This window comes from Saccopteryx leptura, chromosome 10, assembly GCF_036850995.1.
Source record: "Saccopteryx leptura isolate mSacLep1 chromosome 10, mSacLep1_pri_phased_curated, whole genome shotgun sequence".
In the NCBI taxonomy this organism is placed as follows: Eukaryota; Metazoa; Chordata; class Mammalia; order Chiroptera; family Emballonuridae; genus Saccopteryx; species Saccopteryx leptura.
Window position 1 is genome coordinate 36079101 of NC_089512.1, and position 26632 is coordinate 36105732.

A 26632-nucleotide genomic window follows, 5' to 3' on the forward strand; every position below is an offset into this window, starting at 1 on the left:
GGCAAAGCATACCTGCATTTATGAAGCTTAACATCTCAATGAGAGGATATAGATACTAACCTTATAAATAAATAAATATGTGTTATATAATTTCACAGAATAAATACTGTGAGAAAACAGAACAGGATAAGGCAGTTCCCTAGGAGTCAGCACTCTTAGACTCTCTGAAGGAATATTGCTTGAGCTGATATCTGAAGGAGAAATTTGGGGACAGAGCAGTGAGACAAATGGAATTGTAAGTGCAAAGGCCCTAAGATAGGAGCCAGAGAGCATGTTTGGGCAAAAAGAAGGTTACTGTGGCTGGGTAATAATATCAAAGCAGTTGTGGGCTATACTTCTCAAACTTGAATGTGAATGCAAAACACCAGGGGATCTTGTTAAAACACAGTCTGAGTTGGCAGGTCTGGGGCAGGGCCTGAGACTGTACATTTCTAATAAACTAACAGATGATGCTGATACTGCTGGTTCATGAAGCCCTCCACAAGTAGCAAGAATACAAGTCTTTATAAGGCATGGGGGAAATGTTTGAATTTCTGCTAATTGCTGTGGAAAGCCACATTTATCTGATGCCCTTAGACATCTGGAGCCCTTCTTAGTGACACAAAGATTTCATACCCCTTTGGTATTTTCTCCCTAACACAGAGCTGTGCTACAAATGCCTGTCTTTAATGATAAGGCGAATTATCTAGATTCTGCTTTGAGATTTTCCTGGTCCTAGAAAGAGTAACAAAAATAATGTTGGAAGAGAGTGAAATAAGGTAGTGCATAGATTATGAATGGACTTTGAGTCATGTATTTATGAGTTTAAATTCCACACTAACAGCTGAAGAAACTCAGACAAAATGCTCAACTTCTCCAAGCCTTGATTTTCTCATTTATTAAATAGAAATAATTTCCTTCTCATTACAGAGACATGAAAATTACGTGCAATAGTAAATTGTACTGCCTTGCAATAGTAGGTGCTCAATAAACATTCACTGTCTCCGCTCCTCTCCCAGCTCCACCTGACTGTCAGCACCATGACATTTGTATTACAATCTGCAAATTTTGTAGAGCAAAGTTGATTTCCAAATTAAGCATTCAAGGCCCATAGCCAGATAAAGTAACTGATTATAGGCCTGTAACATTTGCTTATACTGCTGCCCGAAAGATGACTGGGTCTAGGTTCTAGCCCTAGTTCTATTACCAACTTACTTGACAGTCTTGATAAGCCCCTCGATCACCTGTGGACCCCTGTGAAACAGAAGATCGAAGTAGATGTTCCCACCCAAATCTGGCACCTTCCAACTGATTACCGTGGTAAGAGTTCTGAGAGAGTGGACTTGTCTCCCAGGAAGCATGGCAGAAGCCTTGTAGATGAGATATTTGGGTGAGATTCAAATTCATTGAGAAGACAAGTGAAACCCTATCCATTAACCTTGGCCAAAAAATAGCCTCATTCCCTTCTCTTCAATCCCATTATTCTAGAAATGAGAGTGCCAGAAATCTTATCTCATCCTCACTGGGATTTTAATATTTTTAAAAGCAACTGACGTCACAGAGGAAATTTGTGTATAAGACTTAATGGAATCAAATGTGTGCACCTCTCTGGTTTGGACTGTTTTGGTTTTTTTGTTTTGTTTTGTATTTTGTATTTTTCTGAAGTGAGGAGCTGGGAGGCAGAGAGATAGACTCCCGCATGCACCCGACCGGGATATATTCAGCATGCCCACCAAAGGTCTATGCTCTGCCCATCCAGGACGTTGCTCTGTTGCAACTGGAGCCATTCTAGCACCTGAGGCAGAGGCCATGGAGCCATCCTCAGCACCCAGGCCAACTTTTGCTCCAATGGAGCCTTGGCTGCGGGAAGGGAAGACAGAGATAGAGAGGAAGGAGAAGAGGAAGGGTGGAGAAGCAGATGGGCACTTCTCCTGTGTGCCCTGGCTGGAAATCGAACCTGGGACTTCCCCACGCCAGGTGATATTCTACCACTGAGCCAACTGGCCAGGGCTGGGCTGTTTTTTTGTTTGTTTATTTGTTTTTGTTTTTTTGTCACACAATAATATTATAATGCTTTATTTCTAAAAATATCTTTGAGATGAAAAAAATCTATAAAAGTGCTAATATTTTAAACAGTTCAAAACATTTAAGGAGGATGTTTAGGGTTTATATCTATTCTGCTCTTTACCACCTTCACTGTTTCCTCATCCCACTTTGGGATTTTAGTCACTTGCACTTGTCTGCCTGCTTGGATTTTTTTTATTGTTGTTACCGTTGTATTACAATTAAACTCAGTAAAAATTAAAACAACTCTAGAAGCAAATACTTCTAACATTAGAAAATTACAACTGTTGTGAGAGGCTTGAGCTGAAAAAGGAACTTATGTATCTTGTGTAAAGGCATATATTTCAGGAAATGGTTTTTATTTATTTTTATTCTTTTATTTATTTATTTATTTATTTATTTATTTATTTATTTATTTATTTATTTATTTATTTTAAGCGAGAGGAGAGGAGATAATGAGATAGACTCCTGCATGTGTCCCAACCAGGATCAACCCAGCAACCCTGTCGGAGACGGATGCTTGAGTACCAAGCTATTTTTAGTGCCTGAAGCCTATGCACTGAGACTAACAGAGCTATCCTCAGCACCCAGGGCCATGCTCAAACCAATCAAGCCACTGTCTGCATGAGGGGAAGAGGGAGAGAATAGGGAGAAAGAAGGGGAGAAGAAAGGGGAGAGGAGGTGGAGAGAAGCAGATGATTGCTTCTCCTGTGTGCCCTAACAGGGATTCAAACCCTGGATATCCATACACCAGGAAGACACTCTATCCTTTGAGCACTGGCCAAGGCCAGGAAATGGTTTTTCAATGAAGACTTGGAAATAGCAGAAACTATTTCTTAATTTTTTAAGTTTTATTTAGAAAATTAACTTTAACAGGGTGACATTGATCAATAAGAGTACATAGGTTTGAGGTGAACACTTCTATAGCATTTGAACTGTTGATTATGTTGTATACCCATCACCCAAAGTCAAATCATTTTCCATCACCTTATATTTGTCCCTCTTTACACCCTCCCTCCACTCTTTCTCTCATCCCCCTCCTCCCCATCCTCTTCCCCTTTGTAACCACTTCACTTTTATGTGTGTCCATGAGTCTCAGTTTTATATCCCACTTATGTGTGAAATCATACAGTTCTTAACTTTTCTGATTTACTTATTTCACTCAGTATAATGTTCTCAACATCCATTCATGTTGTCATAAATGTTACTATGTCATCATTTCTTATGCTGAGTGGAATTCCATTGTACATATATAACACATCTTCTTTATCCAATCCTCTGTTGAGGGACACTTTGGTTGTTTCCATGTCTTGGACACCGTGAATAAGGCTGCAATAAACATGGGGGCGCATGTGTCTTTACATACCAATGTTTTCGAGTTTTGGGGGTAGATACCCAGTAGAGAGATTGCCAGGTCATATGGTAATACTATTCTTAATTTTTTGAGGAACCTCCATACTTTCTTCTGTAATGATTGTACTATTTGCATTCCCACCAGCAGTGAACAAGGGTTCCTTTTTCTCCACAGCCTCTCCAACACTTATTACCTGTCTTGTTGATAATAGCTAATCTAACAGGTGTGAGGGAGTATCTCATTGTGGTTTTTATTTGCATTTCTTGAATAGCTAGTGAAGATAAGCATCTTTTAATATATCTGCTGGCCATTTGTATGTCCTCTCAGTAGAAGTGTCTGTTCAGATCATCTCTCCACTTTTTAATTGGATTGTTTGCTTGTTTGGTGCTGAGTTTTGTGAGTTCTTTATATATATTGGTTATTAACCCCTTATCGGAGCTGTTGTTTGAAAATATAATATTATCTCTCATTTAATTGGCTGTCTATTGTTTTGTTTTCATATTCTTTTCCTGGGCAGAAGCTTTTTAGTTTGATATAGTACCATTAATTTATATTTGCCTTTACTTCCCTTGCCTTTGGGGTCAAATTCATAAATTGTTCTCTATAGCAAAGGTCCGTGAGCTTAGCACCTGTGTTTTCTTCTATGTAATTTATCATTTTGGATCTTATATTTAGATCTTTGATCCACTTTAAATTAATTTTTGTACAGGGGGACAAACTGCAGTCAAGTTTCATTCTTATGCATGTGGCTTTCCAATTTGCCCAGAACCACTCATTGAAGAGCTTTCTTTTCTCCAAAGTGTGTTTTTGATACCTTTGTCAAAAATGATTTCTCCATCTATATGTGGTTTTATTTCTGGGCTCTCTATTCTATTCCATTGGTCTGTCTTTTTTTGTCTTTTTTTTTTTTAATTTACTGTGTTTACATACATTCAAGTGTCCCATCGAATATATCTCCCTCTCCCCCCACCCCCATGCTCTCCTTGATACCTCCTTTGCCCTTTCCCTCCATGGCCCTCCCCCCTTCCCTCCAGGATTTGCTGTTCTGCTCTCTTTGTCTCTGTGTTATGTATACATAATTTCACTAATCCCTTTCCCCTCTCTGATTCCATCCTCTCTTCTCCTTTCCCTCTGGTACCTTTGACCCTGCCTCTGTCTCTATTTTGTTCTTTACTTTACATTGTTTATTAGATTCCTCATATGAATGGAGTCGTATAATATTTTTCTTTCTCTGCCTGGCTTATTTCACTTAGCATAATAGTCTCCAGGTCTGTCCATGTTGTTGCAAAAGGTAAGATTTTCTTTTTCACAGCTGCATAGTATTCCATTGTGTATATGTACCACTGCTTTTTAATCCACTCATCCACTGATGGACACTTGGGCTGTTTCCAGATCTTAGCTATTGTAAACAATGCTGCAATAAACATGGGGTCCATGTCTTCTTTTGAATCAGTGATTTGGTATTCTTAGGATATATTCCTAAAAGTGGGATAGCTGGGTCAAATAGCAGATCAATTTTTAATTTTTTGATGAAACAAGTCTGCACTCCCATTAGCAGTACAGGAGGCTTTCCTTTTCTCCACACCCTTTGCCAGCACTTATTGTGTGTTCATTTGTTAATGAGAGACATTCTGACAGGTGTGAGGTGATATCTCATTGTGATTTTAATTTGCGTTTCTCTGATGATTAAAGATGTTGAACATTTTTTTATTTTGAAAATTTTTTATATGCCTATTGGCTATCTGCATGTCCTCTTCAGAGAAATGTCTATTCAATTATTTTGCCCAGTTTTTGTTGTTGTTGTTGTTGTTGTTTTGTATTTCTCTGAAGTTGGAAATGGGGATGCAGTCAGACAGACTCCCGCATGCGCCCGACAGGGGTCCACCTGGCATGCCCACCAGGGGACGATGCTCTGCCTATCTTGGGGCATCGCTCTGCCGCAACCAGAGCCATTCTAGCACCTGAGGCAGAGGCCACAGAGCCATCCTCAGTGCCCGGGCAATCACTGCTCCAATGGAGCCTTGGCTGCGGGAGGGGAAGAGAGAGACAGAGAAGAAGGAGAGGGGGAGGGGTGGAGAAGGAGATGGGCAGTTCTCCTGAGTGCCCTGGCCGGGAATCGAACCTGGGACTCCTGCAAGCCAGGCCGACGTTCTACCACTGAGCCAACCGGCCAGAGCCTTTTGCCCAGTTTTTGATTGGATTGTTTGCCTTCCTGGTGTTCAGTTTTACAAGTTCTTTATAAATTTTGGTTGTTAACCTCTTATCAGACATATTGTCGAATATGTTCTCCCATTATGTGGTTTGTCTTTTTATTTTGCTCATACTGTCCTTAGCTGTACAAAAGCTTTTTAGTTTGATATAGTCCCATTCGTTCATCCTGTCTTTTATTTCACTTGTCCTTGGAGATAAATCAGCAAATATATTGCTGCAAGAGATATTGGAGAACTTACTGCCTATGTTTTTTTCCAAGAAATTTCTGGTTTCATGACTTACATTTAAGTCTTTTATCTATTTTGAGTTTATTTTTGTGAATGGTGTAGTTGGTGGTCTAGTTTCATTTATTTGCACGTACCTGTCCATTTTCCCAGAACCATTTGTTAAAGAGATTGTCTTTACTTCACTGTATGCTCTTACCTCCTTTGTCAAATATCAATTGGCCATAAAGGTGTGGGTTTATTTCTGGGTTCTCTATTCTGTTCCATTGATCTGTATGCCTGTTCTTATGCCAGTATTAAGCTGTTTTGAGTACAATGGCCTTGTAGTATAACTTGATATCAGGGAGTGTAATAACCCCCATTTTATTTTTTTTTTCAAATTTGCTGAGGCTATTCATGTTCTTTTTTGGTTCCATATAAGTTTTTGGAATATGTATTCTATATCTATGAAGTATGCCATTGGTATTTTAATAGGAATTGCATTGAATTTATAGATTTCTTTGGATAGTATAGACATTTTAATGACGTTTATTCTTCTTATCCATGAACATGGTATATGCTTCCACTTGTTTGTATCTTCCTTGATTTCTTTTATCATTGTTTAATAATTTTTCCAGTACAAGTCTTTAACTTCCTTGGTTAAATTTACTTCTAGATACTTTATTTCTTTGGTTGCAATAGTGAAGGGGATTATTTCCTTAATTTCTCTTTCTGATAGTTCATTGTTGGTGTATAAAAATGTCACTGATTTCTGAACATTGATTTTATATCCTGCCACCTTGCTGAATTCATTTATCCGGTCCAGTAGTTTTTTGACTGAGACTTTAGGGTTTTCTATGTACTTTAGGGTTATCATGTCATCGGCAAATAATGATAGTTTTACTTCTTCTTTTCCAGTTTGGATGCCTTTTATTTCTTCTGCTTGTTTGATTGCTGCAGCCAGGACTTCCAGAACTATGTTGAATAAGAGTGGTGAAAGGGGGCACCTCTTCCTTGTACTTGATCTTAAGGGGATTGCTTTTAATTTTTGCCCATTGAGTATGATGTTGGCTGTGGGTTTGTCATAGGCGGCCTTTATCATGTTGAGGTATGTTCCTTGTATTTCTGCTTTGCTGAGAGTTTTGATCATAAATGAGTGCTGAATTTTATCAAATGCTTTTTCTGCATCTTTTGAAATTATCATGTGATTTTTATCCTTCCTTTTGTTTATGTGATGAATCACATTGATTGATTTTTGAATATTATACCAGCCTTGCCTCCCCAGAATAAATCCCACTTGATGTATGATTTTTTTCATGTATTGCTGGATTCGGTTTGCTAATATTTTGTTGAGAATTTTAGCATCTAAGTTCATTAGGGATATTGGCCTATAGTTTTCTTTCTTTGTAGTGTCATTGCCTGGTTTTGAAATGAATATTATGCTCAACTCATAAAAGGCACTTGGAATTCTTCCCTCCTCTTGAATGTTTTGAAATAGCTTGTGAAAGATAGGAGTTAGTTCTTCTTTAAATTTTTGGTAAAATTCATCTGTAAAGCCATCTGGCCCAAGACTTTTGTTTGTGGGGAGTTTTTTGATAACTGTTTCAATCTGATTTGTTTTACTCAGTCTGTTTAGGTTTTCTGATTCTTCCAGATTGATTTTTGAAAGATTATATGTTTCAAGGAATTTGTCCATTTCACCTAGGTTGTCTAATTTTTTTGCGTACAGTTCTTCATAGTATTTTCTTACAATCCTTTGTATTTTTGCTGTGTCAGTTGTTACTTCTTTCTCTCATTTCTAATTTTATTTATTTGAGTCCTCTCTCTTTTTTTCTTCGTGAGTCTGGTTAAAGGTTCATCAATCTTTTTTTTATTATTCATTTTAGAGAGGAGAGGGAGAGACACAGAGAGAGAGACAGAGGAGAGACAGAGAGAGAATGGGGAGGAGCTGGAAGTATCAACTCCCATATGTACCTTGACCAGGCAAGCCCAGGGTTTCGAACCAGCGACCTCAGCATTTCCAGGTCAACGCTTTATCCACTGCGCCACCACAGGTCAGGCAAAGGTTCATCAATCTTGTTAATCTTTTCAAAGAACCAGCTCTTGGTTTCATTGATCTTCTGTATTTTTTTTTAGCCTCTATGTCATTTATTTCCACTCTGATCTTTGTTATTTCCTTCCCTCTACTTCCTCTGTGCTTTACTTGCTGTTCTTTTTCTAGTTCTTTTAGATGCAGGGTTAAGTTGTTTATTTGAACTTTTTCTTGCTTCTTAAGATATGCCTGTAATGCTATGAACTTCCCTCTAAGGACTGCTTTTGCTGTGTCTCATAAATATTTAGTTGTTGTATATTCATTTTCATATGTTTCAAGGAAAGTTTTTATTTCTTCTTTGATCTCATTGTTAACCCATTCATTATTTAATAATATGCTATTTAGTCTCCAAGTGTTTGCATGTTTTTCAGTATTTCTATTGTAGTTAATTTCTAGTTTCATGCCATTGTGATCAGAGATGTTTGGTATGATTTCAATCTTTTTAAATTTATTGAGACTCATTTTGTGGCCTAACATGTGGTCTATCCTAGAAAATGTACCATGAGCACTTGAAAAAAATGTATATTCTGCTGATTTGGGGTGAAAGGTTCTGAAGATATCTATTAAATCCAGTTGATCTAATGTGTCATTTAATGCTGCTATTTCTTTGTTAATTTTCTGTCTTGAGGATCTATCCATTGATGTTAGTGGGCTATTAAAATCCCCTATTATTATAGTATTGCTGTTGATCTCACCCTTTATGTCCATCAAAATCTCTTTTATATATTTAGGTGCTCCTATATTATGCGCACCTTTTTTTTTTTTTTTTTTTTTTGTATTTTTCTGAAGCTGGAAACGGGGAGAGACAGACAGACTCCCCCATGTGCCCGACCGGGATCCACCCGGCACGCCCACCAGGGGCGAAGCTCTGCCCACCAGGGGGCGATGCTCTGCCCCTCCAGGGCGTCGCTCTGCCGTGACCAGAGCCACTCTAACACCTGGGGCAGAGGCCAAGGAGCCATCCCCAGCGCCCGGGCCATCTTTGCTCCAATGGAGCCTTGGCTGCGGGAGGGGAAGAGAGAGACAGAGAGGAAGGAGGGGGGGTGGAGAAGCAAATGGGTGCTTCTCCTATGTGCCCTGGCCGGGAATCGAACCCGGGTCCCCCGCACGCCAGGCTGATGCTCTACCGCTGAGTCAACCGGCCAGGGCTATTTTTAATGGTTAGATCTTCTGTTGGATTGCTCCCTTGATCATTATGTAGTGACCTTCTTTATCTCTTACTATAGCCTCTGTTTTAAAGTCTATTTTGTCAGATATAAGTATTGCTACTCCAGCTTTTTTTTTTCCTTTCTGTTTGCATAAAATACATTTTTCTATTCCTTCACTCTCAGTCTATGTGTATGTTTTGTTCTGAGGTGAGTCTCTTGTAGGTGAGTCTCATGAACAGGTCCTGTTTTCTTATCCATTTAGCTACCCTATGTCTTTTGATTGGAGCATCTAATCTATTTACATTTATGGTTATTATTGATATGTACTTGTTTGTTGCCATTTTATTCTTTATATCTACAGTCCTCTTTTTCTTGATTTTTTTCCTTTGCTTTGTTTACAGCAGACCCCTTAACATTTCTTGCAGCATTGGTTTAGTTGTAATGAATTCCTTTAGTTTTGTTTTGCTTTTTGTTTTATCTGAGAAGTTCTTTATTTCTCTTTCAATTTTAAATGATAATCTTGCTGGATACAGAAGTCTTGGTTGTAGGCTCTTGTTCTGCATTACTTTGAATATTTTTTGCCATTCCTTTCTGGTCTCTAGTGTTTCTGTTGAAAAGTTGGATGTCATCCTTATGGGGGCTCCCTTGTAGGGGATTGACTGCTTTTCTCTTGCAGCTTTTTGTATTCTTTTTTTATCTCTTAATTTTGGTATTTTAATTATGATGTGTCTTGGTATAGGCCTCTTTGGGTTCCTCTTTAATGGGACTCTCTGTGTTTCTTGAACTTGTGTGACTTTTTACTTCATCAATTTAGGGAAGTTTTCAGCTATGATTTCTTTAGTCAGGTTCTCTATCCCTTGTTTCTCTTCTCCTTCAGGAACCCCTATGATGCAGATGTTGTTTCTCTTTATGTTGTCACAGAGCTCTTTTAGAGTTTCTTTAGACTTTTTGAGCCTCTTTTCTCGTTGCTGCTCTGTTTCCGTGCTTTTGTTTATTTTGTCCTCTAAATCGTTGATTCGATCTTCTGCTTCATCCAGCCTGCTTTTTATTCCTTCTAGTGTATTCTTCATTTCTGTTATTGTATTTGTCATTTCTGACTGATTCGTTTTTATGATTTCAATGTCCTTTTTGATGCTTGTTATCTCTTTATTTGGGTTCTCATTATATCCATCCATTGTTGCTCTAAGATCTTTGAGCATCCTAGCAATCATTATTTTAAACTCTGCATCCTGTAATTTGGTTACTTCCTTCTCACTCAGTTCTTTTTCTGGCCATTTCTCTTCTTGATTCATTTGGATTGCATTTCTGTCTCCCATTTTTTCTGTTTATAGACTCCTCCTTTGGGTATGCTGTTTGAATAGCTAGCTGAGTCTAGGGTTTAAGTTTTCTGCTCCCAGCTATCAGTTGTGTTGGTTCTAGATCTTTCTGGGTTGGCATCATCTGTTGTTTGTAATTTGCTGTGGGCTATTTGTCATCAGCTACTGCTCTTTTTGTTGTTTGTGTGGGTGGTTTCTGTGCCTGGATAGTGTGGGAGGGGCTAACCTGTCTATAAGGATCAGCTTCTTCCTGCTTAGAGCTGTCAATAGCTCTGTACAAGCTTCAAGCTCTGAAAGGTTTTCCTCCACTTTCCAGCTATTCCAGCTCTTCTTGCAGCTGCCTCGTCTTTCAGAGTTTTCTGTTGAAAGGCTGTAGTGTGGGCCCGACTGGCCTCACCTAACCTACCCTTGCACAGATTGCAAACTTATTAGGTTAGGGCCACTGAGGTTGGGAATACAATGTTAGTGGGACCCCCTACTTCAGGAGTCTGTTGGGCTGTAGCTCAGTATAGGGAATATGGCTCCTACTCCAGGGCCTAATCCCTTAGCCTCTGCTGGATACCCGAATTTTATTTTCCCCAACAAGGTGAGCCATAGGAAAGTCTGGGTTCCTCTTAGTTTCTCTTTCTGCCACCTCTAATTGCTGGCTACTTGCTGGGTCCAGCAGGGAACTCTAGGAATTAGTGGGGGGCAGTGGTGGTGGTTTGCTCTTTGGCCCCAGTTGTCACTCTATCCAGACTTTTTTTTCTTTTACATATCTCAGTAGGGTGTTGCCACAGGAGTGCAGTGGATGTGGCCTCTGAGTTCCAGAGGTGTTGCCTGCCCACCAGCTCTCCAGGGGTGGGGCACATTCTCAGCAGTGGAGGGGGGAGATGTAGCTCAGGTCTCACAGGAAACCTGAGTCACTAACCCGCCCCCTGCTTCTTCGCCTTTCTAAACAAGCCTTTAACCCTGGCTGGATATGAAGAGATTTCTGGGAGTTGGGCAGCTGCCTTTTCCCAGACTGGCATGGACAAAGGGATTGCTCTTCCCCTGTATATGTCCACTTTAGCCCTAGAGAATGACTCAGTGCAGGTGTTCTGGTCACCGTCACTGTGTCTCTTCTGTGTCTCCAATTTTACACTTTCCTCATGCAACTTAGTCCTCTCAGCACTCCTGCTCCCAGAGCCCCAGACAAGTAGTCACTAGCAAGATTTTCTGTGCAGGCCCTTTAAGACTGAATCTGCCTCTGCAAAAGCTGTCTCCCACCTGCAGACAGAAACCCTGCTCTTTTCAACACTCAATGCTGCCTGCTTGTCAATTCAGTCACTGGGGCTCCAAGCTGGGACTCCGGGCCTGGGGCTGAGGCCTCCCACCTCTCAGGGTCCCTCTCTCCACAGTGAGAGTCCTTCTGGGCACTCTACTGCCCCACTCTCCTGAGAGCAGGGCAGCCCCCACCATGTTCTGCACTTCCTACCAGACTCGCTGTGGCTTCTTCTGTGATCCTTGGTTATAGTAGAGTCCTCTTCATTTCATCAGAAGTTGGTTTTTCTCAATGGTTGTTCTTAAACTAAGTTGTAATCCAATTTGGCCCTGGGAGGTGGCTGTTGTAACGTCTGCCTACTCTGTGACCATCTTGGAATTGTATGTCTGTTTTTCTGCCAATACCATACTGTTTTGATTATCATGGCTCTACAGTATAAGGTCAGGTAGTGTGATATAGTGAAGTCAGGCAGTGTGATACTTCTGGCTTCATTCTTTATCCTCAGGATTGTTTTGGCTATTCAAGGTTTTTTATGGTTCCATGCAAACCTGGTAATTTTTTGTTCTATTTCTTTAAAAAATGACATTGGGATTTTGATGGGGATTACATTAAATTTGTACATTGCTTTGGGTAATGTGGCCATTTTAACTATGTTGTTTCTTCCAATTCATGAACATGGAATATTTTTTCATTTCATTGTGTCTTTTCAATTTCTTTCAGTAACATTTTATAGTTTTCAGTATATAGATCCTTCACATCCTTTGTCAAATTTATTCCTAAGTATTTTTTTTATTGTTGTAATTGTAAAATAAATTTTTTTAGTTCATTTTCCAATGTTTTATTGTTGGTATATAGGAAAGCAGTGAACTTTTGAATATTGATTTTGTATCCTGAGACTTTATTGCATTGGTTTATTGTTTATAATAGTTTTTTGGTGGAGTCTTTAGGGTTTTCTATATATAGGATCATGTCATCTGCAAAAAGTGATATCTTTACTTCTTTCTCTGTATGGATGTCTTTTATTTATTTCTCTTGCCTGGTCGCTCTGGCTAAAGCTTCCAGAACTATGTTGAATAAGAGTGGAGAGAGTGGGCAGCCTTGTCTCATTCCTGATTTTAGAGGAAAAGCCTTCGTGTTTTCACCATTTAGTATAATATTAGCTGATGATTTGTCATATATGACCTTTATTATGTTGAGGTACTTTCCTTCTATTGCAATTATATTGAGTGTTTTAAACATAAAAGGATGTTGTATCTTATTGAATACCTTTTTGGCATCTATTAATAGAATAATATGGTTTTTGTTTTTTGTTTTGTTGACGTGGTGTAATACATTGATCGATTTCCATATGTTGAACCATTTTGTGCTACTGGAATGAATCCCATTTGATCATGATGTGTTATTTTTTTTTTAATGTATTGTTGTATTCAATTTGCTAGTATTTTGTTTAGGGTTTTTGCATATGTATTTATTAGAGATATTGGTCTGTAGTTTCCTTTTTTTTATGTTCTCCTTGCCAGGTTTTGGTATGAGGGTTATTTTGGCCTCATAAAATGTGTTGGGGAGTATTACTTCTTCTATTTTTTGGAAGACATTGAGAAGGATAGCTATCAAATCTTCTTTGAATGTCTGGTAGAATTCACTAATGAAACTATCTGGTCCTGGACTTTTGATTTGGTGGAGGTTTCTAATAGTTGTTTCTATTTCCTCCCTGCTGATAGGTCTATTTAGATTTTCCACTTCTTCATGACTCAATCTAGAAAGATTGTAGAGTTCTAGGAATGTATCTATTTCCTCTAGGTTGTTGAATTTGGTGGCATATGATCTTGCATAATATTCTACTATGATCCTTTGTATATTTATGATGTCTGCGGTAATCTCTCTTCTTTCATTTCAGATTCTGTCTACATGAGTCCTTCCTCTTTTTTTCCTTAGTGAGTCTAGTCAGTAGTTTGTCAATCTTATTGATCTTTGCAAAGAACCAACTATTTGTTGTATTAATTTTTTTCTATACTTTCCATTCTCTATTTCATTTAATTCAGCTCTAATTTGTACTATTTTTTTTCTTCTGCTGACTTTGGGTTGCCTTTGTTTTTCTTTTGTTAGTTCTTTTTTTAAAAAAAATTAATTGTGTTTACATAGATTCTAGTGTCACCCTGAATGCATCCCCACTCCCCCCTATTCCCCTCAACATCTCTGTTGCCCACCTCCTTACAGTGCCCTCCCCCATTCCCTTTAGGTTTATCCCATCCTATCAACCCCTTTCCTTCTGTCCTCTTTTCCTCTGGTCCCTTTGATACCTCCTCTGTCTCAATTCCATTCCTCAGTTCTCATTATTCCTTGGACTCCTCAAATGAGTGAGGTCATATGATATTTTTCTTTCTCTGCCTAGCTTATTTCACTCAACATAATAGTTTCCAGATCCCTCGATATTGTTGCAAAAGGTAATATTTCCTTCTTTTTCATAGTCTCATAGTATTCCATTGTATATATGTACCACTGCTTTTTAATCCACTTGTCCACTGACGGACACTTGGGCTGTTTCCAGATCTTCACTATTGTGAACAATGCTGCCATAAACATGGGGATACATTTCATTTTTTCAGTCATTGATATGGTGTCCTTGGGATATATTCCTATAAGTGGGATGGCTGGGTCAAAGGGCAGTTCCATTTCTAATTTTTTGAGGAATCTCCATACTGTTTTCCACAGTGGCTGCACCAGTCTGCATTCCCACCAGCAGTGCAGGAGGGTTCCCCTTTCTCCACATCCTCGCCGGCACCTATCGTGTGTTGTTTTGTCAATGAGCGCCATTCTGACTGGTGTGAGGTGATATCTCATTGTGGTTTTAATTTGCATTTCTCTAATGATTAGTGATGTTGAACATTTTTTCATTTGTCTATTGTCCATCTGTATGTCCTCTTTGGAGACGTGTCTATTCATTTCTTGTGCCCATTTTTTTTTTTTTTTGTATTTTTCTGAAGCTGGAAACGGAGAGAGACAGTCAGACAGACTCCCGCATGTGCCCAACCGGGATCCACCCAGCACGCCCACCAGGGGCAATGCTCTGCCCACCAGGGGGCGATGCTCTGGCCCTCTGGGGCGTCACTCTGCCGCAACCAGAGCCACTCTAGCGCCTGGGGCAGAGGCCAAGGAGCCATCCCCAGTGCCCGGGCCATCTTTGCTCCAATGGAGCCTCGCTGCGGGAGGGGAAGAGAGAGACAGAGAGGAGGGGGGGTGGAGAAGCAAATGGGCGCTTCTCCTATGTTCCCTGGCCGGGAATTGAACCCGGGTCCCCCGCACGCCAGGCCAACGCTCTACCGCTGAGCCAACCGGCCAGGGCCTCATTTCTTGTGCCCATTTATTGTCGAATATGTTCTCCCATTGTGTGGTTTGTCTTTTTATTCTGTTCATTCTGTCTTTAGCTGTCCAAAAGCTTTTTAGTTTGATACAGTCCCATTTGTTTATCCTTTTATTTCATTTGCCTGTGGAGATAATTCAGCAAAGATATTGCTGCGATAGATATTGGTGAGCTTACTGCCTAAGTTTTCTTCTAGGATACTTATGGTTTCACGATTTACATTTTAAGTCCTTTATCCATTTTGAGTTTATTTTTGTGAATGGTGTAAGTTGGTGGTCTAGTTTCATTTTTTTGCAGGTAGCTGTCCAGTTTTCCCAACACCATTTGTTAAAGAGACTGTCTTTACTCCACTGTATGCTCTTACCTCCTTTGTCAAATATTAGTTGTCCATAAAGATGTAGGTTTATTTCTGGGTTCTCTGTTCTGTTCCATTGATCTGTATGCCTGTTCTTATGCCAGTACCAAGCTGTTTTGAGTACAATGGCCTTGTAATATAACTTGATATCAGGAAGTGTGATACCTCCCCCTTTATTCTTCTTTTTCAAGATTGCTGAGGCTATTTGTGTTCTCTTTTGGTTCCATATAAATTTTTGGAATATGTGTTCTATATCTTTGAAGTATGTCATTGTATTTTAATTGGTATTGCATTGAATTTATAAATTGCTTTGGGTAATATAGACATTTTAATTATGTTTATTCTTCTTAACCATGAGCATGGTATATGCTTCCACTTGTTTGTGTCTTCCTTGATTTCTTTTATCAATGTTTTATAATTTTCTGAGTACAAGTCTTTAACCTTCTTGGTTAAATTTACTCCTAGGTACTTTATTAATTTTTTGTTGCAATAGTGAAGGGGATTGTTTCCTTAATTTCTCTTTCTGACAGTTCATTGTTCCTATATAAAAATGCCTCTGATTTCTGTGCATTAATTTTATATCCTGCCACCTTGATGAATTTGTTTATTAGGTCCATTAGTTTTTTTACTAAGACTTTAGGGTTTTCTATATACAGTATCATATCATCTGCAAATAATGATAGTTTTACTTCTTCTTTTCCAATTTGGATGCCTTTTATTTCTTCTTCTTGTCTGATTGCTACAGCCAGGACTTCCAGAACTATGTTGAATAAGCGTGGTGAAAGGGGACACCCCTGCCTTGTTCCTGATTTTAGGGGAATTGCTTTTCATTTTTGTCCATTAATTATAATGTTGGCTGTGGGTTTGTCATAGATGGCCTTTATCATGTTGAGGTATGTTCCCTGTATTCCCACTTTGCTAAGAGTTTTGATCATAAATGGGTGCTGGATTTTATCAAATGCTTTTTCTGCATCTATTGAAATCATCATGTGGTTTTTCTCCTTCCTTTTGTTTATGTGGTGAATCACATTAATTGATTTATGAATGTTGTACTATCCTTGCCTCCCCAGAATAAATCCCACTTGATCATGATGTATGATTTTTTTCATATATTGCTGGATCCGGTTTGCTAATATTTTGTTGAGGATTTTAGCATCAAAATTCATCAGGAATATTGGCTGGCCTATAATTTTCTTTCTTTGTGTTGTCTTTGCCTGGTTTTGGAATCAGAATTATGTTCGCCTCATAAAAGGAACTTGGAAGTGTTCCTTCCTCCTGAATTTTTTGAAATAGCTTGACAAGGATAGGAGTTAGTTCTTTGAATATTTGGTAGAATTCACCAGTGAAGCCATCAGACCCAGGAGTTTTGTTTTTTGGGAGCTTTTTGAAAACTGTTTCTATCTCTTTTGTTATAATCGGTCTGCTTAGATTTTCTGATTCTTTCAGATTGATTTTTGTAAGATTATAAGGCATGATGTTAGGTTGTTTATTTGAGATCTTTGTTGTGTCTTGATATAAGCCTGTAATGATATAAACTTTCCTCTTATTACTGCTTTCACTGAATCCCAGAAATTTTGACATGTCATGTTGTCACTTTTATTTGTCTGTGTATATATATATATATATTTTTTTTTTCTTTTAGTGACAGAGACAGAAAGAAGGACAGATAGGGACAGACAGACAGGAAGAAAGAGAGATGAGAAGCATCAATTCTTTGTTGTGGCTCCTTAGCTCTTCACTGATTGCTTTCTCATATGTGCCTTGACTGGGGGGCTCCAGCAGGGTGAGTGACCCTTTGCTCAAGCCAGTGACCTTGGACTCAAGCCAGCAACCTTGGTCTTCAAGCCAGTGCCCTATGCGCTCAAGCCAGTGACCATGGGGTCATGTCTATGATTCCATGCTCAAGCCTATGACCCCGCACTCAAGCTAGTGAACCCGTGCTCAAGCCGGATGAGCCCACACTCAAGCCAGCAGCCTCGGGGTTTCAAACTTGGGTCCTCTGCATCCCAGTTTGATGCTCTATCCACTGCACCACTGCCTGGTCAGGCTGTGTATATCTTTTGATCTCTGCTTTCATTTCTTTTTTAACTCAGTCATTTTTTAGAAGTATGTTATTTAATTTTCATATTTTTGTGAATTTCTTTATTTCTTTTTTTTAAACTTATTTTTATTAATTTTAATGCAGTGACATTGATAAATCAGGGTACATATGTTCCGAGAAAACATCTCCAGATTATTTTGACCTTTGATTATGCTGCATATGCCTCACTCAAAGTCAAATCGTCCTCCGTCACCTTCTATCTGGTTTTCTTTGTGCCCCTACCCTCCCCCCACTCCCTCCCTCTCCTTCCTCGCCCCTCCCCCACCCCTCCACCCCATGCCCTGTTACCATCACATTCTTGTCCATGTCTCTAAGTCTCATTTTTATGTCCCATCTATGCATTGGTTCATATAGTTCTTACTTTTTTTCTAATTTACTTATTTCACTCCGTATAATGTTATCAAGGTCCATCCATGTTATTGTAAATGATCTGATGTCATCATTTCTTATGGCTGAGTAGTATTCCATAGTATATATGTACCAAAGTTTTTTAATCCACTTGTCCTCTGACGGACACTTGGGCTGTTTCCAGATCTTCGCTATTGTGAACAATGCTGCTATAAACATGGGGGTGCTTTTCTCCTTATACTGGAATTCTAATTTTAAAGCTTTATGATCAGAAAATATGTTTGGTATAATTTCAATCTTCCTGAATTTGTTGATGTTAGTTTTGTGGCCCAACATATGGCCTATCCTTAAGAATGTTCCATGGACACTGGAGAAGAATGTATAATCTGATGTTTTGGGATGAAATATCCTATAAATGTCTATTATGTCTATTTGATCCAGAGTGTCATTTAAGGCCAATATTTCTTTACTGATTTTCTGTTTGGATTATCTATCTAGAGCCATCAGTGGTGTGTTGAAATCTTCAAGTATGATTGTGTTTTTGTTTGCTTCTATTTTTAAATTAGTTAGCAGATATCTTATATGTTTTGGTGCTCCCTGGTTTGGTGCATATATATTAAGAAGTGTTATGGCTTTTTGATACAATGTCCTCTTTATCATTATGAAATGTCCATCTTTTTCTCTAGTTACCTTTGTTGTCTTGAAGTCAGCATTGTCAGATATGAGTATGGCTATACCTGCTTTTCTTTGGATATTATTGTCTTAGAGAATCATTTTCCAAACTTTCACTTTAAATTTACTTTTGTCTTTGCAAATTAGATGTGTCTCTTGAGGAAGGCATATGGTTTGGTTTTGCTTTTTGATTCAATCTGCTACTCTCTGCCTCTTTATTGGTGAGTTCAGTCCATTTATATTTAGGGTAATTATCGACACTTGAGGATTTTCTATAGCCATTTTATGTTTTGTTTTCTGGTAGCTCTGTGTCTTGTTTTGCTTCTCTGGGTTTCTCTTGCTTGTTTCTGTTAGTTGTTTATGTTTGGTGGTATTCCATACTTCTTTACCCCATTTCTTCTTTTTTAAAGCTGTGTGTTTTAGTAGTGGATTTTTCATGGGTGGTCACCATTAAGTTATTAAGAGAAAAATGTCCATAAGTACTAAAGTCCTTTGTCTTGTGAATGCTTCTGCACTCCATCCTCCTTTGCTACTGCAGATCTTTACCCTCTCCCCTTTTATGTTATTGTCACAAATTGTCCTTTTTTCTATTGTGATCTTGTTGGAGCTTATGCTTGTAGTTTAGATTTGTTTTGTTCTTTATATCTCGTTGACCAATCTTCTTGAGTATTTCCCACAGTGGAGGTTTTCTGGTGATAAATTTCATCAATTTCTGTATCTCTGGAAAAGTTTTTATTTCTACTTCATATTTGAAGGGTAATTTTGATAGATATAGTATTCTTAGCTGGTAATTCCTTTCTTTCAGTACTTTGAATGTCTGGGTCCACTCTCTTCTGGCTTATAGAGTTTCTGGTGAGAAGTCTGATGGTAACCTAATAGGCTTTTCTTTATATGTTATGTTCTTCTTTTCCCTAGCTGTCTTAAGGATTCTTTGTCATTGATTTTTCACCATTTTATTACAGTGTTCCTTGGAATATATCTGTTTGGGTTGCAGTAACTTGGCATTATGTTTGCTTCTGGGATTTGAGGCTCTAATTTTTTCCATAAGCTGGGGAAATTCTCATCAATTATCTGTTTGAATAGTCTCAACTCCCTTTTCTCTCACTTCTTCTTCTAATATACCATTATCCTTATATTGCTTTTTCTGATGGAATCAGATAATTCTTGTAGAGCTCTCTCAGTTTTTTTAATTTATGAGTCTCTCTCCTTTTCTCTCTGCAGCATCTCTAGTTGCCTGTCTTCAAAGTCACTAATTCTTTCCTCTATCTGGCTTGTTCTATTAGCTAAACTTGCTACCTCAGTCTTCAATTCATGTATTGAGTTCTTCAGCTCTGTTTTTCAAGTTTCAATCTCCTTGTTGAAGTGTTCATTTTGTTCATTAATTTGTTTTCTGAGCTCATTAAGTTGTCTATTCATGTCTTCTCACATCTCATTCAGTATTTTCAGAACTTCAATTTTAAATTCTCTATCATTTAACTCCAAGGTTTCCATGTGATTGAGATAATTTTTCTGGAAATTTTTCATTTTCTTTCTGAACTATGTCTCTGTCTGTGTAGCCATGGAGTCTATTTCTTCTTCCTTGATGGCACTTCAGAGTGGTATTGTTAAGAACCCTAACAAAAAAAAAACTTAAAAAAACCCAAAAAATTAAAATAAAGAAGTACAATAAAAAATATATAAAAATTTTAACAAGTATAACAAAAAAACACAGAAAAAGATTGAAAGCAAACAAAAAATCAATTATATCCCACAAAAAGATAAGAATGAAGTATATAAAAATTAAAGAGAATGAAATTTAAAAGAGAAAAAAGAATAAAGAGAAAGGGGAGAAAAAGAAAAAATAAATTTTTGTTTTGTGAGGTTTCTTCCAGTAGGTATTGCTGTATTACAACTTTTAGCTCTGTGAAGTTCCTGCACTGTCTTCCACTGAGATGTTGCTTTTGCAATAATGTAGGCAAGGCCACATTCATGTTGGTTGGTGGGGCGTGTGGTGAGGACTTACAGCTTCAGCTTTCCAGTTTTCCAGCTCTAGCAATGGCAATCTCAGGCTTCCAGGCACTCCTTCCACATCTCAACAGATATGGGTACCAGATATAGAGCACTTCTGTTTTTCAGGGGAGTGGCTCTGGAGAGCTAGCTGTTGTGTTTGTCTCTGCCATTCTCAGTACTACGAGGTGAGGGAGGCAGGATCTAGGAGGTTGAGGGCCACACGTTACCTGTCTCTGTCTCTCCCAAGTGCAGGCTGCAGGCCGACCATTGGTACACTGGCCATGACCCCACACTCTGGCTGCTTTGGTTTTTCTTCCCTTTTGCTCCTCTGTCTCACCACTCCTCCCAGAAAAAGGAGACCCAGTCACTCTGAGTTTCCCTCAGTATCCCTCAGGCAAAATCCAGAGAGCCTAAGCTTCCCTCCTCCTCATAGTTCAACAGAGAAAGAAAAAGCCAGTTATTCTAGGTTTGCCTTCCTTCCTTTCCAAAGCTCACCATGAATATGCTTCATCTTCCACCACCCCCCCCCCTTTCACCCTGTCCCACCTTTAGTCCATTCAGTATATAGTTTTTTCAGGCATACATGTGAACCCAGCTGGAGTTACTTCACTGCATTATAGTTGTTTAATTTGTTAAGATGTCAAGGGGAGAGGTCAGGAGTATCTCTCATGCTGCCACTACTCTGACATCATCTGAAACTATTTCTGAAAAGGTCAAATACTTCATCTCAACAGAATTTTTCCCCACATTCTCCAAAGACCAGTAACTTTCATATGTCAACAAAAGTGCCTGTCCCTCAGACCCAGTCAAAATGAAGGATCTCTTTTTAGCCCAATTTACCCTCTGCCTCAGCTGGTTCTGCTCTTTGTCTTCTTTATCCTGATGTTTTGAAGACTCAAAATGCTGAATAAAGTAGATCAAAGGCCTAAGAACCAGGTAAGGGTGACACACAGAGTGATTTCAGAGAGCTCACAGCAGTCACAGACCACACCATGCTTGAGAGATTAAAATTACGTGTATCAAAGGTAACACTAAATCCTCCAAATTCTATGTGTTTCCTAGGTCCGTACATCCATGGAGCATTCAAAGGAGTAGGTGTGGCATACTCCAAATGTCAGCTCCTTTAGTATCATCTCTACTCTTTCCTGGTGAAATACACCCATAATTACCTCCCATAAAATGAACCCACAATTCTACCACCCTGCACACACACCCACTGCTGAAAATTGTATTTGGCAATTAATTTGTCAGGAAAATGCTAGAGGATGTGAACACTGGTAATTTTATACTATAGATATTCAAATTAAACCCAGAGCCTGAGTGTTCTCAGTGTCAAATTGTAGAATAGCTACAGAAGGAGAAAGAAACACAATCTTCCTTCTGCTATATCCTGACAAGAGGCAAAAAGAATGTTCCTAGTGGATGTAATAACCTTGGCTCCATCTGTAGGCTTGACTTGGGAACATTAAGAACAAAAACACACTAATTATGGGTGATGTTCCTTGAAAAGGGATGCGGTGGTTGTTTGTTCTATATCATTCCTCAAGCGCCAACCATCTTTTTAATGGAGAAAAATGGTGTCAGATACCGATAACTTGGCAGAAGTCTACTCCAATTCTGCACCTTATTTTCCCAGGATTACTGTGGCTTAGAGACTCTTAAAGTCATAAAAGCACAGGACAAAAGAATATGAGCATAGCACATCCTGGGAAGTCCTGCAAATGATCTCATGTAGAGAAAGAAAGCCGCGGGACATCAAGGCTGAATTAAAAGAGAAAGTATAAAGCTTCAGGTTCCCCCAGGACTACAGTCTTCAGGAGTCACCTCATTAATTATTTTAAAATAAGAAAGTTAACTAACATTAATTGTCTACTTCAGGCTTATAATTGTGCATATAAGACACCATTCAATCTTTACATTGAAACCATTAGGAACATAGTACCCATCATCATTTCACAGGCGAGAGCTAAGGTGTATGGGTTAGGTAACTACATAACTCACCAGTGTGTATCTCTTTCTTTTTTTTTTTTTTTAATGAGGAGAAAGAGAGAGAGGGAAGGAAGGAGGAACAGGAAGCATCAACTCTCATATGTGCCTTGACCAGGAAAGCTTGGGCAATGGTGGAATTCAGCTGATTTGCCTCGGTTTGGGAGAAACAATACCTATATTTTTTTTTAGTTCAGCGAACCAGTTGTTAAAATAGCACTTATAATCAGGGCTCTCTCTAAGATGGGCACCTGGGCACCCACCCAATGTGGAAATCACAAATTTGTATTCCTTACTCTTTTTTAACATTCATCTGCACAACAGTGTATTCTAAGCTCCCTGTAGTAATATTCATTCCTTCCACAGGTGAAAAAAATTGCAAGTAGGATGCCCATCAAAAAGCAACATGGGAATATCTTAAATTACAGTTTTATTGTTTTTTTTCAGGTATTATTTAATATTTTTTCATTTACATTTTAAAATTCTTATAATCTAGTTTTGTGTACCTCTTTTATTGTTCTTATTTAAGTATTAAATGCATGTGTGAGGTTGGTTGGCAGTGGGGGAAGGTCATGTGAGGAACCAGGACCCAGGAAACTTTGGCTGGAACCGCCCACACCCATGCCTGCCAAAAAGAAATGGCCTGGAGCCCTTTGAAAAAGAATAACTATCTGTCAGCCAATGAAATTTTATCATGTCATATCAACTCGCCATCACCCTACCAACCCTATAAATTACCCCTCAGTGAAAGAATTCATGCGACTTCTCTGGCCCCTGTCTCGTGGACCAGAGAACCTCGTCCAGAATGCACTCTACTAAATAAAGCTTTTGCTGTTCCACACTTCATAGCTATGCCCTTCTTTCTTCCTTGACAGGGAAATACTTTACAGCATGAAATACTAAAGTACCTATGGTATATCATTTTTTAATACTTAAAACGGTCATAGGGCAGAGAACTGGTTAAATTATTTGAATCCCACCACTGAGCCCAGGGTTTTGAACTGGAAACCTCAGCATTCCAGGTTGACACTTTATTCACTGTACCACCACAGATCAGGCCAATGTGTGTCCTTTGTGGAATTCAAACTCAAGTCTACCTAGGCTTTTTCTAATTCCAAATGATTCCAACTTCTGTATCAAAAGCATTCAGGGAAGGATGAGGGACTCACGGGTTAGTTGATGGGATTCTTTCATTTCCTAATCCTTGTAAATAGATTAAATAAACAGTATCATTCACAGATACACGCAGAGTATTAACTCTTCAATATGCATAGATACTGCTGGTGCAATATAAATGTATTTAGAAGTTTCCTGAATCCATAGCATCTTCTCATTATTGTATATGTTTTCCAAAGTAGATCACAAAAGTACAGTATTATCACATGACTCTGCGTTTTTGTTTGTTTCTGTTGTTGTTGTTTTTGTTTTGCCATTACAGGCTTTTATACTCAAGAACTACTGATATCACCATACAGCTTCTTGAGTCTATTCTTTAAGATCTGATGCAAACTGAGCACCACAGAATTAAATTGTGGCACTGTATGGCTCACTTACATGAAAATGGAAGCCATCAACATCCAGGGGTTTTTTGTATGTGTTCTTTTGTTTGTTTGTTTTATATTTTTTTTAATAAATAAATTTTTATTAATTTTAATGGGGTGACATAAATAAATCAGGGTACATATATTCAAAGAAAACATGTCCAGGTTATCTTGTCATTCAATTCTGTTGCATACCCATCACCCAAAGTCAGATTGTCCTCCGTCACATTCTGTCTAGTTTTCTTTGTGCCCCTCCCCCTCCCCCTCTCCCTCCTTCCCTCCCCCTGCCCCCCGTAACCACCACACTCTTGTCCATGTCTCTTAGTCTCATTTTTATGTCCCACCAATGTGTGGAATCCTGCAGTTCTTGTTTTTGTCTGATTTACTTATTTCACTCCGTATAATGTTATCAAGATCCCACCATTTTGTTGTAAGTGATCCAATGTCATCATTTCTTATGGCTGAATAGTATACCATGGTGTATATGTGCCACATCTTCTTTATCCAGTCTTCTATTTTTTTTTTACAGTGATTAAAGCCAAGCCTTTAAGCAAACTCTTGGCCAATACAGCGAGAATCCATAAGAGTAGTGTCCTTAACAAGTTCACCAAGTCCAAGTTGGCTCCATCACCATGCCAAGTCCCTGATAAATGCAACCCAACCCCAGTTCAGTCTGTTAGGAGCTGTCCCAAGGAGCAGGAGTCCAGGAAAAGTCCACATCTAGGAAAAGTCTACATGGCACTGGAATTGTTGTCACAATTCTATACTTTGCAGCTCACATTCAAGTCCCAATGACCGCTGCTTCTAGCTGTAATAATTCAGGTAGACTGGAAAAGCCATCTGCAGCATGTGTGGAGATGGAGCTTCTGTTCTCCTCTGCCTGGAGAGATGAGACCAGGTTGCTTTTCCCTGGAGCTCTGTGACTGTGGCTTGGTAAAGTGAACCTTGGGATACACTAAGCTGGGTGGCAGAGGTAGATTCATAATAGAAGTTGAGAAAAGGGGGAAAGAGAGCTCTAAATTAGGACTAGGTCCCAGCCTGAAATATGAGTGAGGCATTGAGGTAAGAGGAATAAAGGAAACACTATATATTAAACAAAGCAGCAGAAAATAGGACTATCAACACCCACAACAGAGATCTTCGAGGGAAGAATAAAAAAACCTGACTATTCAGGCAAGACATAGTTAAGTGGCCCTGGTGCAAATGAGATCAGTTTACCTGCTTCTTGGAAGAAATACCCTAGGCTCGTCCACAGTGTCATAGATGGGGCTGACGGCCCTGGACACCTTCAGCCTTCAGTGGCAAACCCCAGCATTCTGGGCAAGGTTAGGTCATAGGTGGCTGGAGCAGGGCTGGAAGAGACTGAATCCTCCCTTAGAGGAGCGAGGGGGAAGCCTACCTTCCAGTGTCCCTGTTTCCTCACAGCAGAGGCATGTAAGTCTGGCAGGCTTTAGCTCAATGACCTTCCTTTCCACTATTGAAGCAGAATCCAGATGGCATTCTATGAGACCCCTTTGGGGTGTTGGAGCCTTTAAGGGCGTATCCTAAAAGCTGGTAGTTCCTCTGATCTCTATTGGACTTTTTCTGCCTCTTGGTATCTTAAAAGCCATGCTCAGAAGATCTCGCTGAGGGGTTTGAGGATCCCCATCTGCCTATATAAATCTTTTCCATATATCTGGGGCTATTTGGAAAAAGACAAAACAGTGTTATTAGCTGGATCAAATAAAGAAGGTAGTAGTTTGCAGGAGAAAAAGATTTGGCGTCTCCTGTTCATCAGCATTCAAAAGAAATTTAAAATTTTTTAAGTAAAAAGCATTGTATGGTAGACCCATAGGAGTTCCAGGATATGACTCTCCCCTTTTAAATTTTTTTAAATTGACCTTAAAATATTTGCTAGGTACACTTTAATAATACCTTGACTTTAAAGATTGTAAGAAATACACATAGGCCTGACCTGTGGTGGCGCAGTGGATAAAGCGTTGACCTGGAAATGCTGAGGTTGCCGGTTCGAAACCCTGGGCTTGCCTGGTCAAGGCACATATGGGAGTTGATGCTTCCAGCTCCTCCCCCCTGTCTCTCTCTTCTCTCTCTCTCCCTCTCTCTCTCCTCTCTAAAATGAATAAATAAAAATTAAAAAAAAAAAAGAAATACACATAATTTGAAAAGTTTGACAAAATACAGTAAATGCTTTTGCTCCATATGCAGGAGCATTGTCAGTTTAACCAGTTTAGGAAATCCAATAATAGAACAATGCATGCAGACAATGAGCTATAACATGCTTAGCAGCCTCTCCTGTTCTGACAGAGGTTACTATAAATCCAGAATCTGTATCCACTGTAACGTGGACATAGGACTGTTTGCCAAATGAAGGTATATGAGTAACATCCATTTGCCAAAGTTGTCCTGGTAGGGGTCCTTGAGGGTTAACTCCAAATTAAGGGACAGATTGTAGTATAGGACCTCTTGGACAGGATTTACCAATCTGCCATGCTGCTTCCTGAGAAAGTTGAAACTGTTTACATAGGGCTGCAGCATTCTGGTGATGAATAGTATGAGACTGAATTGCTCGATCTGTCATGGTTGCTCCAAATAATTTTCTTTTGGGTAGCTTGATTAACAAGGGCATTCCCTTGTGCTAAAGCTCTAGGGAGCATGGAGTGAGCTCGAGT